The sequence below is a fragment of the Leptinotarsa decemlineata genome, unplaced genomic scaffold (assembly GCF_025532065.1).
Source record: "Leptinotarsa decemlineata unplaced genomic scaffold, Ldec_3_MD MMD2_tig00026354_RagTag_RagTag, whole genome shotgun sequence".
Taxonomy (NCBI): Eukaryota; Metazoa; Arthropoda; class Insecta; order Coleoptera; family Chrysomelidae; genus Leptinotarsa; species Leptinotarsa decemlineata.
In genome coordinates, this window is record NW_027412702.1 from 7,805,967 (window position 1) to 7,818,309 (window position 12,343).

Below are 12,343 nucleotides of genomic sequence, written 5' to 3' on the forward strand. Positions count from 1 at the left end.
ATCACGACGAGCAGGTGCTACCGATTGCAAGTTTCCCACCTCACAATCTTGCACAAACGAAATTTTATAAAGTACATTCGGTTGCAGTGAAAATTTGAATGGGCTTGAATTAGTCTGTAGTAACCGTGTGGTTGAATCCACTGCGGCGGTTCAATAGAAAAAAACGCATCTCCAACACACATGCCTGAATATATTCATTTCAGTTCTGATCCGAAATATCTCTTCAGTTGATAAGTGTAACTGAGGTTTTTCTAGCGATCGTTGATGTTTGAGGTCGTCGACGAGATGCTGAATTTAATCAAGTTTGCCTTTGGTGCGCACCCACATATTCGTCTTTCCTGAAACTTAATTAGACCTTCGCGCTGGTAGAACAGGCATGATGCAATTCCCATGAGAGGTGTTCATTACAAGATTTGAACTGCATCAGATCGCGTACGTAAAATGGTCTGGTAGGTACATTGTAATTGCATATCGGCCATTAAAGGGGATTTATGAGGTGTATCCAAGATACAACGGAAGGTACGAACAAAAACTTTGATTTCATGGGGAGAAAATGAATTCACAATAATAAGCAAGAAATAAGTTGATTCATTGAAGGTCAACTCTCCCATGTGAGAATACAGCTCTGCTTTACTGTTACTAATTAAACATTTTTCATAAATTTTCAAATGACAGGAACTTCTGGTTTCTCTTTGTGATTATTTTTTTTATTTTTCTTGATTCAAATTTTTTAGCATTCACTCATGTAATAACTTTCATCTTTTTTGATAGTTTTATAATTTGTGATGCATTGTTTGGAACCTTTGGTGTAGTAATGAATGTTACTGGAGTTTTTTCACAACACCAAATCGTTATTTTAACACCTTGACACGTATTTCGATCACCAAGTGATCAACTTCAAGAGGAATATCTACCTGATCTAGGTACCTGTGTCTTTGAGTGTCTTAAATTAATTTTACAATTTGCCTTATCTACTTATATTACTGGAGTTTTTTCCCCAACACCAAGTCTGGACAGACGAGAAGATCTATCAAAATAAGATATAAGGAACACTTAGCACACTTAAAATATGGAAGACATGAAAAATCAGCAGTCGCCCATCATATTTTACAACAAAACCATTCCATAGACTTCAGTTCATTAAGATTATTTAGACAAGTTAACAACAACAGGCATCTAGATGCCTATGAGAGTATAAAAATAAGTAAACATAGTGATATTATGAATAACGATGCTGGACCAATACCTAAAAGTATACTATATAGCTTGTTAAAATAATAATATATTTGTTAGATGTACCTGAGGACACATTATTGAATTAATTTAAGACTAGTAGATAAGGCAATTCGTGGAATTAATTTTATATATTTTAGAATATTTCAATTAGTTGATCTCTGAAATATTCAATGTACTAGAAGGTGTTCTAGGATATTAGTCTACTTCGACACTGTCCGTATTTTCCTTCAAGACGGTTAACCAAGTACGATCCATTTCGAAGGAGCTGTTCGAAGTACACTTCTCTATAGGTATAATAATATTAATAATAATAATAATAAGACAAGTCGCTGGATGTAAAGAGAACCTGTTCATCGATAGATGTGTAACGCAGGACTCGATACAATATAAGCGTAACCTCTCTATGGCCTGGATCGATTACCGTAAGGCATTTGATACAATATCGCATGAGCTCATCTTGTATTTGCTCAGATATCTTGCGGTACCCTACAAAATAGTGAGATGCATTGAACAACTGATACCACTTTGGCGAACTCGCTTCACCATAACATCTGGTCAAGCAAGAGTCCAAACAGAGTGGGTCACTTTCAGAAGAAGTGCATTTTAAGGTGATTCCCTCAGTCCCCTTCTCTTCTGCATCTCACTATTGCCATTATACGTTGCGCTCAGAAATACTCGAGGTCATAACCCCGGAAACCGGAGGCACAAGGTCACCCATTTGTTTTATATGGATGATTCTAAACTTCAAGCCTCTGGAGAGAAGGATCTCCATCAGTCCATGAGGGTGATGGAAGAGTAGATGCATTGACACTATGGTATGACATTCGGGATAGACAAATGTGCAATGATCCATCTCAAAAGAAATGGACTACGGAGAGGATGTGCATCTCGTAGATGGAAGCATCCTACACCATTTGGATGCCGAAGAGACGTATACTTACCTCGGGGTGAAACAATGTCACTCACAGGAGGTAACAGCAGTGAAGAACTCTCTCCGTGGCAGGTATCAGCACAAACTTCGATAGATCTGGTCATCGGACCTGTCGGGGAAGAACAAAGTTGCTGCAACAAATATGCTTGCCGTCCCAATCTTACTCTACTCGTTTGGAGTAGTGAAGTGGGCTCGGGAGGAGTTGTATCAACTCGACGTAAAGACCCGAAAAATGATGCCTCTCAATAGGAGTTTGCATCCCAAATCGTCCGTTCCACGGTTGTACTTCCCCCGACAACAGGGAGGCCATAGACATTTGAGTTTGGTGTGTCTACATGACACACATGACACACTGCTCTTTCATGGTCCGTGACCATGAGAGAGCAGGAATTGGAACATTTCTCTTCAGGGCAGCTGCCCGAGCAGCTGATGAACCCGGTATAGTTTTCGACACTGAATGAGGTGACTACAATTCTGTCACCGAGTTGGAACCCGTTCAGCAAAAAGCTCATATAAAAGCCGCAGAGATAACCTCACATCTGCGGAAACAATGATAAGCCAGTGCATTCACTCTTCTTGGCTTATCAAAGCGTCTGACTTTTGCTTTCCTCAGGTCGAGTGGGTTGAAGTCGAAAACTGAGGGGTTTATCATGGCTTGCCAGGATGGTGTCTTCAACACCTGAATCGACCGCACTCGCGTAATTGGTATAGAGGTTCCTGACACAAGGTGCAGGGCCTGCCCTGAGGCGCCCGAGACCCTAATGCACTTGCTATCAGCATGTCCAGCATATGCAGTCTCGGCCTGTATCCATCGACATAACGCGGCTCTTAGAGTGCTATATTACCATCTACGGCACTCTTACAGTATTGACGAGACACCGGTGTTGCCCTACGCTCCGGGGGATATGGAATCCGTAGTGGGGAACGAGAAGTGCCGAATTTATTGGAACTATTCGTTTCCTACCCTCAGGTTTACAGCTCCTGGCGAGACGAATATCGTCCAAAAAGAAGAGGGGAAATGGATAAAATATCGAGATTTTCTCTTCGAACTCTTCAGACTCTATCCAGACGACTCTGTCAAGATGGTTTTTCTGATTATTGGAGTCTTTGATGGAATGATGCCCTTTCTACTGTCGAATCGTAAAATCATACCGATGATGCCTTGCCGCACTAAGACAGAAATCTTAGCCGGACAGATGCAGAAGGCTGTCATTCTTGGCTCACAGCGCTTGCTCAGGGTACATGATTCTCGGACCCAATGAACTTACTCCATGGTATGGGAAGTGGTCGTTGGTTGATGATAATGCTGGCGCACCCTCCCGAATGTATCGGGGCTTCGGGGGATAGGACCTGGCCAGCGCATACTTTGGTATAAACAAAATAATAATAATAGCTTCATTCATACATAAATACATCAAATATTACAATAATTTGAAACAATGACATTGGAAAATACAGTACAAACAAAGACAGAGAAACCCACTAAAACCGAAGTTGTGCGTGGGGCTTCTATTACGAAATGCATAATTAATGAGTTGAATTGAAAAACAATACGATCATTTATAATATAGCGTACTGTATATATAAAATAGTTAGAAGTATATAATAGATAATTATGAAAATAAATATAATATTAAATTACGGTACTTTGATAGGTATATTTGACTGAGAAGTGCAAATGTGCAACGGTATTTAAAAGGAAAGTATAACAGATTCTGAACTTGAACTATTGTCGTCTTTATTTTTTTATAAGAATGTTATGAACGATGTCCCTATTGATATTGAGTACATACTTTTTGAAGATGTTTTTGAGTAAGTTAATATTATTTATTGTATAAATGTAGGTCTTCTACATGTCTGGTAAGAAGATTTTCCCACTGTGGTATTTGTATGAGTGTTGACCAATGGATTTTTTTGTTGCGTTCACTTGTATGTCACCCTTTGATATAGTGCGGGTATTATAATCGTGTCTAATTGGTCGAAGTGTTATTTTGCTTTTGTATATATACAAGATTGAGTTGAACATGTATATTTGTCTGATATCGAGTAGCTTCGAGTCAATGAAGATTTGATCAGAAAAATAGTTTTTTTTTGTGGTATATGATTTAAAGTATTTTTCTCTGTAGTAATTCAGCTTTCTTGAGGTGGATATCTGAAATATCACCCCAGCTCAGTAACGCATACTGGAGACGAGATTGTACTAAGGTGTAGTATATTATTTCAAGGTGAGGATCTATTGCACCTCCCAGGTATTTAATTTGGTCTGCTCGTGAAATTTCCATGTTTTTTTGTGATAATTCAGTATTAGTTTAATATAGTTTGGCAAATGAACGGCAGGAACTTGGTTTTTGTATGAGAGTATAAACTGATTCTTGAATGATAAAAGACCAAGAAATGTGCCAGTTTCAACGAAAGTACAAACATAACAAAAAAGGAGCAAAAAATATTCGATTTTTAAAACCAGTTTGATATTGCTTATTTTGTACGTTTCACATTGGTAAACTCGTAGAGTATATTTTAGCTTTACTTTTTTTTATCAATGTTCAATTAACAAGAGGACGAAAGGATAATCTAGTTATCCTTTTCAATTTTGTGGAATAATCTTTTCTGCCCCACAACGAATTAGGATACTCGTTTTATCCCTAATACCTGCTCCATAAACATCAATTTATCCCATCTCGCAACACTCTATAGAAAATTCAAAGAGAAATAACCTTTTTACTTCATCAAGAATCCAATCCAGAATGTCGCATATTCCATACATCCATTTTTTTATTTTCATTAGCCGACATTCAGCTTGCCACGCGTTTTTTATTAAACTCCAGAATGAAATTTACTCCATTCCGATCCGCTTTTTTGTTTTATATTTTTCATTAACTGACGATTTTCTTTCATCTCCCGGGAACTAGTTTTGTTCGTTTCAAAAACTGCGTAGTAATATCTTCGATTGAACTCCGGTCTATTAAATTTTTAATTGCCAATTTTATATCCGATTGTTTGTCGCTGATGGCCAGATTTGAATCGGTTTTGTTTTGGATTATTCAAAAATGACTTTTGCCAATTGATGTTTGGGATTAAACGATTTGAATTATAATGACTTCAATACGAATTCCCACAAATATTATTGAAACTGGTGAATATTTTTGATTTGAAAACAACATCAACATCAGTTAATGAATAACATTTGAGATCCAACCATTTTATTTCTACAGAAACTGGCATCTATGCCAGAAGATATTCATTTGGAACAATGGTTTTGGGAGATATATTGTACCGTCCTGAGAGTAATCAATTGGGTTATGTCAGCTGAACATTGACCTCAAAAGTACTTATATAAGAGAACTCTCATTCTTCATTCAATGTTCGAAACTATCGAGGTTGTTATTTTTTTTCAAACATGCAGTGGCATTTTTTTGTAAGAAATTCCGCTTGTTAAGTGTAGGAGGTATGCTTGGAGGTGGAGCTCCATATATATGAGCAATATTGTAAAGACAGTACCTCTTTCTGAGTTTTCGAAAAGTTGAGTTCATTATTGCAGCAATATAATTGTGACAATACATACTTCTATCAATTTCAAGTCCAACAAATTTACGACGTATAACTGACATGAGTGTCACATACATCTAGAGGAGCGTTTTTATTTATTTTTCTCTCTCTCTCTCTCTCGTTTCAAATATTCTGTTTCCATTGACTTTCGGGTCATCCAGTGTGATTCTCGCTTCGATATATAGAAGAGCTATGCCTACCATCACCGCCAGTACTGCCATTGGTGCCTTCCTGTAGGATCTAGTGGCCGGTAATAAAAATGGTATTTGCGTTGCGCTTTGTTGCCTCTTGATATAGTGATTTGCTTGCTCCCCCAGACTTGTACATCATACAATGTCACAGGTTTAACCACTCTCCTATTTATCCATAATCCCAGTCCTTGTAGCTCCTCATGGTGATTGACAAAAAGTAAACCAGTATCACCAACTGGTCCTAGGCATCTAACATTCATTCCAATTCATAGTTCCTTCACATTCACCTTGATGGCTGGCACCCTTCTTCTTGCTATGAACTTTCATTTCATCTCTCCTTCATCTTATCTATCTACTCTCTACACACATTTCATTGTGCTCTATCTCATTCACTGTGCTATTCTCTACGACGACTCGTTGGTTTTAAAGGGTCATTTGCGTACTGCATTCATCATTATGCTGTTCTCCACTTCCACGCTCATAATTCTATCGTACTATTCTTTCATGATTATGAGCCAGAGCGTCAGCCTCAAACTAGACTTCTTCGGATACCCCCAATCCTCCACTCCTAAAGTGCCACCGTTGCCGACTTTTTCTCTGCTTTACTCATTTTTCTTTCCAATCACCGATGCCATTTATGTATTGATGGCGTTGGACAGGTCTTACGCTACGATCCAGCTATGACTCCTTTCTTCCTTATTACTTTTCATTTCATTTACCATTTCATGTACATCCATTATTATATTAACTTCCGCTCTGAATCAGATTCGGTTGAGCGAGAACTTAACCCTCTCTCACACTAACTTTTTACACTTACACTAAGAAGCCTATTCGACGTCCATTCCATATTTGTCAGAAAGCTCAAAGGCCTGCGAAATATGTCTGTCCCAACTCATATCATCTAACTTTCCATCTACTCCCAAGGGAAATAACTCTCACCTTAGCAAGTATTGAGTAGTCTAATCACCTGCTAGGAAAGGTTCCTCGTGGCTTCCACTGGTTCATTTGACACCCATACGTGACAGTAGTCTCACCATGCTGAGGTGTCTCTGATGTTACCAGCAGTTCAGCCTCTGTAAAAGGTGATTGGGTGGTAAGGTGCCACTTATTGGATGGTTTCCAGGAAATTAATTTCGCAGTATATCCTTTTTTTCGGTGTAGGTTCCAACTTCTCCTACAACATTGGTTGTTATTTTCCTCGCCTGCTCATTGCTTTGAAATCGGGTCCCGTCAAACGGATTTTGCGTTTTTTATTGTTTCATTGTTTTCTTCAGCAATACCAGTTCTTCCATCCATCGCGTTTCTATTTCTCATATTCTTTCTTCCTACCTCTTTTACCTTCGTTTCTCTACTCTTTATATTCTTTTCTCATCCTTTGTAACCTTATCCTCATTTCATCTTGTTCTCTTCCCCACTATCTGTACCAACATTATCTAATTTTTATGTAGCTTCATTATCATTCATTTCAATCGTTTACATGTTTTTATTATTATGACTCGGGAATCAACGTTACTTGATTTTTCCTGACACTTTTCTCATTGGTTCTTTGCTACTCAATTCCAGTTTAAATAAATATGAAGTCTTGAATTGCAGTTTTCTGCATGTTTCTTTTTCATTCAGAAAGCTCCATTTCATTCGCTGTATGAATGAAAACTGAAAAACTGTACATACGTCTCTGGTGTGACAGAAATCGATATAAAAAAATGAAGGAATCTGCAAATGGGAGAACAACAGCCCTTCACCCTTTTATTTCATGGGGATCGAATTCAAACCAAAGGAAACTTTTTCTCCTTCTCATTCCATCAAACTACCAATTCATCAAATATTATACGCTTCATAGCAAGTTCAAGAGAGAAAAAAATCTGAAAATGTGTCTATGCGAAACAATTCAAACCCTTGAACTTTGAAATATAGTTCGTCTGATTTCGTATCTATTTATGTACCCAGTTTAATTTTTCTTGTTTCAAATTCTCATTTCGTTCGCATCATAACGCTCGAAATCATACTTGCCTGATGCTGTTATACCAACCAACCAACAAACATCCATTTTTATATAGTAGATTCGTGAACTCATTTCTTGAAGAACAAGTCTTATTTGATATTCATTCTTTCATTCACAAAATAATGATGAATTTTTTCTGCATGAAAATTCAGTTTCAAGTTGACATGACACAGCTAAACTGTCACCTGTCAAACCGATGGATACAAAATAAGGAGTCATGTGACAGGGAATTTGCAGATCTTTCCTGGGTCAATCCAGTCAATGAAAATGATCAAAGAGGACCGTCTTGGATCAAAGTTTTTTTAACAAGAAAATGAGTAAGGACTAGGCACATGAAAAGTTGCACTCTTGATGCTGGGAAGTCAGATAATCATAGATACTTTTGGAACATAAAAATTTCAATTCTGTTACTACTAATTTGAAATTTTTTTTCTGTTCATCCTCTGTTCTTATTTTGGTTCATATTTTTGAAAGAACTTTGCTTTTATATTTAGATACTATTCTTTACTGACTCTGCTGAAATGTTGTGCATCTGGCAATGTCGATCTCTACACCAGCGGAACGATGTTACATGTGATATGATGTATGAGGGACGTATGTTGAGTCCGGTCTTATAACAAAAGCGTGTTCAATCGACCGGTAAACGACGGATCATCCCTGGATAACAGACGACCGCAAATAATAGATTCAATCTCCCATTCACCAATCCAATTTAATTAAATCATTTCCGTTCGATTTTCGTAAAAAACGTGTTTGTACTTTGGAAAGAGGCGTGATGAGTTCGAAATAGAACACAACCGATGGAGCTCCGAATGTATTCCTTGAATATACACTTCAAAGGTCAACATCTAATCAGAGAAAACAGAATCTGGGCCATTATGCCGTGGTCGAAAGGAACGCTTCGTCTGCTACTGCGGCAGACATATTCAGTACTATATGCGAGGAAGAAGATGTCTACGAAGTTGACGAAGTCCACATTTTTTATAGGTATGGTGTTGTTGATAGGAGTCTATCGGATTAGTATTCTAGTCCATTTCCGACCATCTTGAATACTGGATACCACGTTCTTCTCTGTTGAAATTGTTCTCTGTTGAATAAATCACCAATACAACAAAAAATAGATTAACTTGTACTCAACGCAAAAACTTCAAATTCAGATAACTTTGACCTTGCGATAGAAACGAATATGGTAGAGGAACAGAATTTTTCATGCGGCAATTCCGAACTGAATTTTTCTCAATCCAATCTCGTGGGTGGCATGAGGTTTTGCTGTCGGATCATTTTTGTGTATGGCTCTCCAGCTGCAAGTGGCAGTCGATCGATATCTCTCGAATACTTGTACCATCAATGCTGATATTCCCCAGGGATGCATATGTCTCCAACCCTCTTTTTATTGTGTATCGAAGACTTATTACAAAAAAAACAAGAATACAATATATTCCTTTGCTAACGACAGCACACTTGTTTCGTCATTCCATTTGAATTCTAGGACATGGTGCACATCAGCGGCGGAGGCACATCTTCATCGGCAGCAGGAGGTTGCATATCTAGATCTAGATGTGATTTCGAATTGGGGTGAAAGTAACCAGGATAAATTCAATGGCACGAAAACCCAGCTATCGGTTTTCTCCAAAAAAAAAATAAATGTCTCTGAACCGGATGTAATAATTTCAGGACAGATAATTCCGCTTCGATTTGTTGGGGGTTAAAATGGACACCAATATGTCTTGGCACAATCCCGTCGCTGGAATTGCAAAGGCTGATTATCAAATATTTGGAGCACTGTTCCGAACCAGAAAACTATACACACCTCAGCAACTTTTCATAAGTTAGAAAGCTCAGATCAGACCTTCTTTGGAGTATTGTTCACATGTATGAAGCTCCGGCTCTAAACATACTCTGAAGTTGCTAGACACCATCCAGAGAAGGGTCATCCGCCTAATTGAAGATATGACCATCACTTGCATATCAGAAATATGCGACGGCCTGTGGCTGCTCATCGTTTTGAAGTTCAACCCAGTTCTCTTTTATTTGGAGAACTGCTTTTATGTGGAATAAACTCCTTGAGAACGTTTTTCCAAATGAATTTAATCTTCTGCGATTCAAATCCAAGGTGAATCGCTAATTTTCCACATGCCTCAAGGATTTTTCTGTAATGCGTGTGTTTTGTCTTTAAAAAACCTGAAAAAAATTGATTGTCAGTGCAGTATAACGAGTGAAAACAGAACTACTTAACACCTTTCATGTCCTATTTCACACAGCCTGATCTAGGATCTATGCTGTTTCAACTATCTATAATTTCAGTGCTAGGTTTCATGATAATTATTATACTAGCTAAATATACATTTGAAGTTCACTACGAATGAACTGACTGAACTCAGAAACTAAAGACAAATGCTTCTGAGTCGATGATATTCCAACTGTATGTGACTACAATGGCATTTGATGTTCATACTATTCAGAAATATGTTTGGATTTGACCTCACCACACGCAAATAGTTTCAGAAATTACACATTAGTTTCACTCAGACATATTCATTAACAAAAATAATTACTGTTTACTTTAACCCTTCAAGCACTGACGTTACCATATGGTAACAGAGAGAAGACAGTTTTCTACCGCCAAATAAATATTGAAATTACATCTTAAAAATTTAGATGGCGCTAGGATAGTTCTCTTCATGCATCGAACTACGTATATTTTGATGTTTCATGCACAGTTGGGACTTTCAATCCGTCAGATAAAGTGTTGAACGATCGTTTCTTTTCACCCGGCAGAAAAAATGGATATCCGCTTCACGTAAGTTGCCAGAAATACCGCAATTTCCTCTATTTTGCTAATTCAACCATATTGTACGATCAATAATAGATAAACATTAGTCACTGTCAAAAATTCAAAAAAGAGGTTTTGATTTTGATCATCATCCCGATATATGACGGCGTTACCAAATGGTAACGCTAGTACTTTTTCCGCTGGTGTAGAGATCGACATTGCCAGATGCACAACATTTCAGCAGAGTCAGTAAAGAATAGTATCTAAATATAAAATCACATAGCAAAGTTCTTTCAAAAATATGAACCAAAATAAGAACAGAGGACGAACAGAAAAAAATTTCAAATTAGTAGTAACAGAATTGAAATTTTTATGTTCCAAAAGTATCTATGATTATCTGACTTCCCAGCATCAAGAGTGCAACTTTTCAGTTTTTCATGTGCCTAGTCCTTACTCATTTTCTTGTTAAAAAAACCTTGATCCAAGACGGTCCTCTTTGATCATTTTCATTGACTGGATTGACCCAGGAAAGATCTGCAAATTCCCTGTCACATGACTCCTTATTTTGTATCCATCGGTTTGACAGGTGACAGTTTAGCTGTGTCATGTCAACTTGAAACTGAATTTTCATGCAGAAAAAATTCATCATTATTTTGTGAATGAAAGAATGAATATCAAATGAGACTTGTTCTTCAAGAAATGAGTTCACGAATCTACTTTATGAAAATGGATGTTTGTTGGTTGGTTGGTTGTTGGTAAGTGATAAACTTCTACATCGCTCAACCGATCGTGATGAAACTTGACATGTGTAAGTAATTTTTCATAGAGAAGGTTTTTAGGCTATCAATTTTTCTGTAATTCGCCACTAGATGGCGCTGCAGAACAATTTTTGAAAGCATTGTTCTATAATGCTGCGCACGCCTAAGTTCGATGATTCTGATTCTATCAAAACATTGGAACAGCAGCGATACAGCAACATAGAACTAATTTAATATAAAAATACTGTAATTTTAATTTTTATCGAACGTTGCCAATTAAAATGTCATTTTGTCTAGATATGTAAAGAAAGTTCATTAATTTGAGTTTATTTCTTCTATTTCTTGAGTTATAGAATAGAGTTATAGAATACGCAAGCATAATAATCAAATTGTCGAAGTTCAAAATGATAACTGATCTTAAAGTGTTGAAAAAAAATATATTCAATAAATAATAGCTTGAAAAATGATTCTTAATTAATTTGAGATTGTGTTCAATATCGATAATAAGTTCTATGGCTTGATGTAACTAACGACTTTCAATGAGTCTGAAGACTAGTAGATAAGTACACATTGTGAAATAATTTGAGATAAGAAGATAACGCAAAATTAATTCAAGACACTCAACACACAGATACCTAGAACAGGTAGCTATGGTATAAATTAAATAATGATATAAAATAGCTTTGTAAGTGTGATTAGTTTGATATTCTTCTTGAAGATGATCACTTGGTGATCTAAACACGTGTCGAGGTGTTCCTGACTTTATTTCGAGCCAGTTTTAACGAGGAATAAGGCATATTTTGAATCGAACTATCAGCAGGAAAAAGTGACAACACAGGAAATAACAGTCAGTAACGGTTCCTTGAGGGGAATTGTAGATGATATTAAAAGAAAGGAAAACTTTAG

The 12,343-nt window shown here is 37.1% G+C and overlaps 1 protein-coding gene across 2 annotated transcripts in view; it reads left to right on the forward strand.

Moving 5' to 3' along the window:
* Window positions 1-12,343, forward strand: part of LOC111507662 (uncharacterized) — a 395,391-nt gene that overhangs the window by 55,809 nt on the left and 327,239 nt on the right. The window contains exon 1 of one of the 2 annotated variants that reach the window (XM_074184511.1): window positions 10,476-10,706. The exons of the other annotated variant lie outside the window; for it this stretch is intronic. The gene's annotated coding sequence lies outside the window, so the exon portion shown is untranslated. Of the gene's footprint in view, window positions 1-10,475; window positions 10,707-12,343 lie in introns of those variants that run through there. 2 annotated transcript variants of the gene reach the window in all.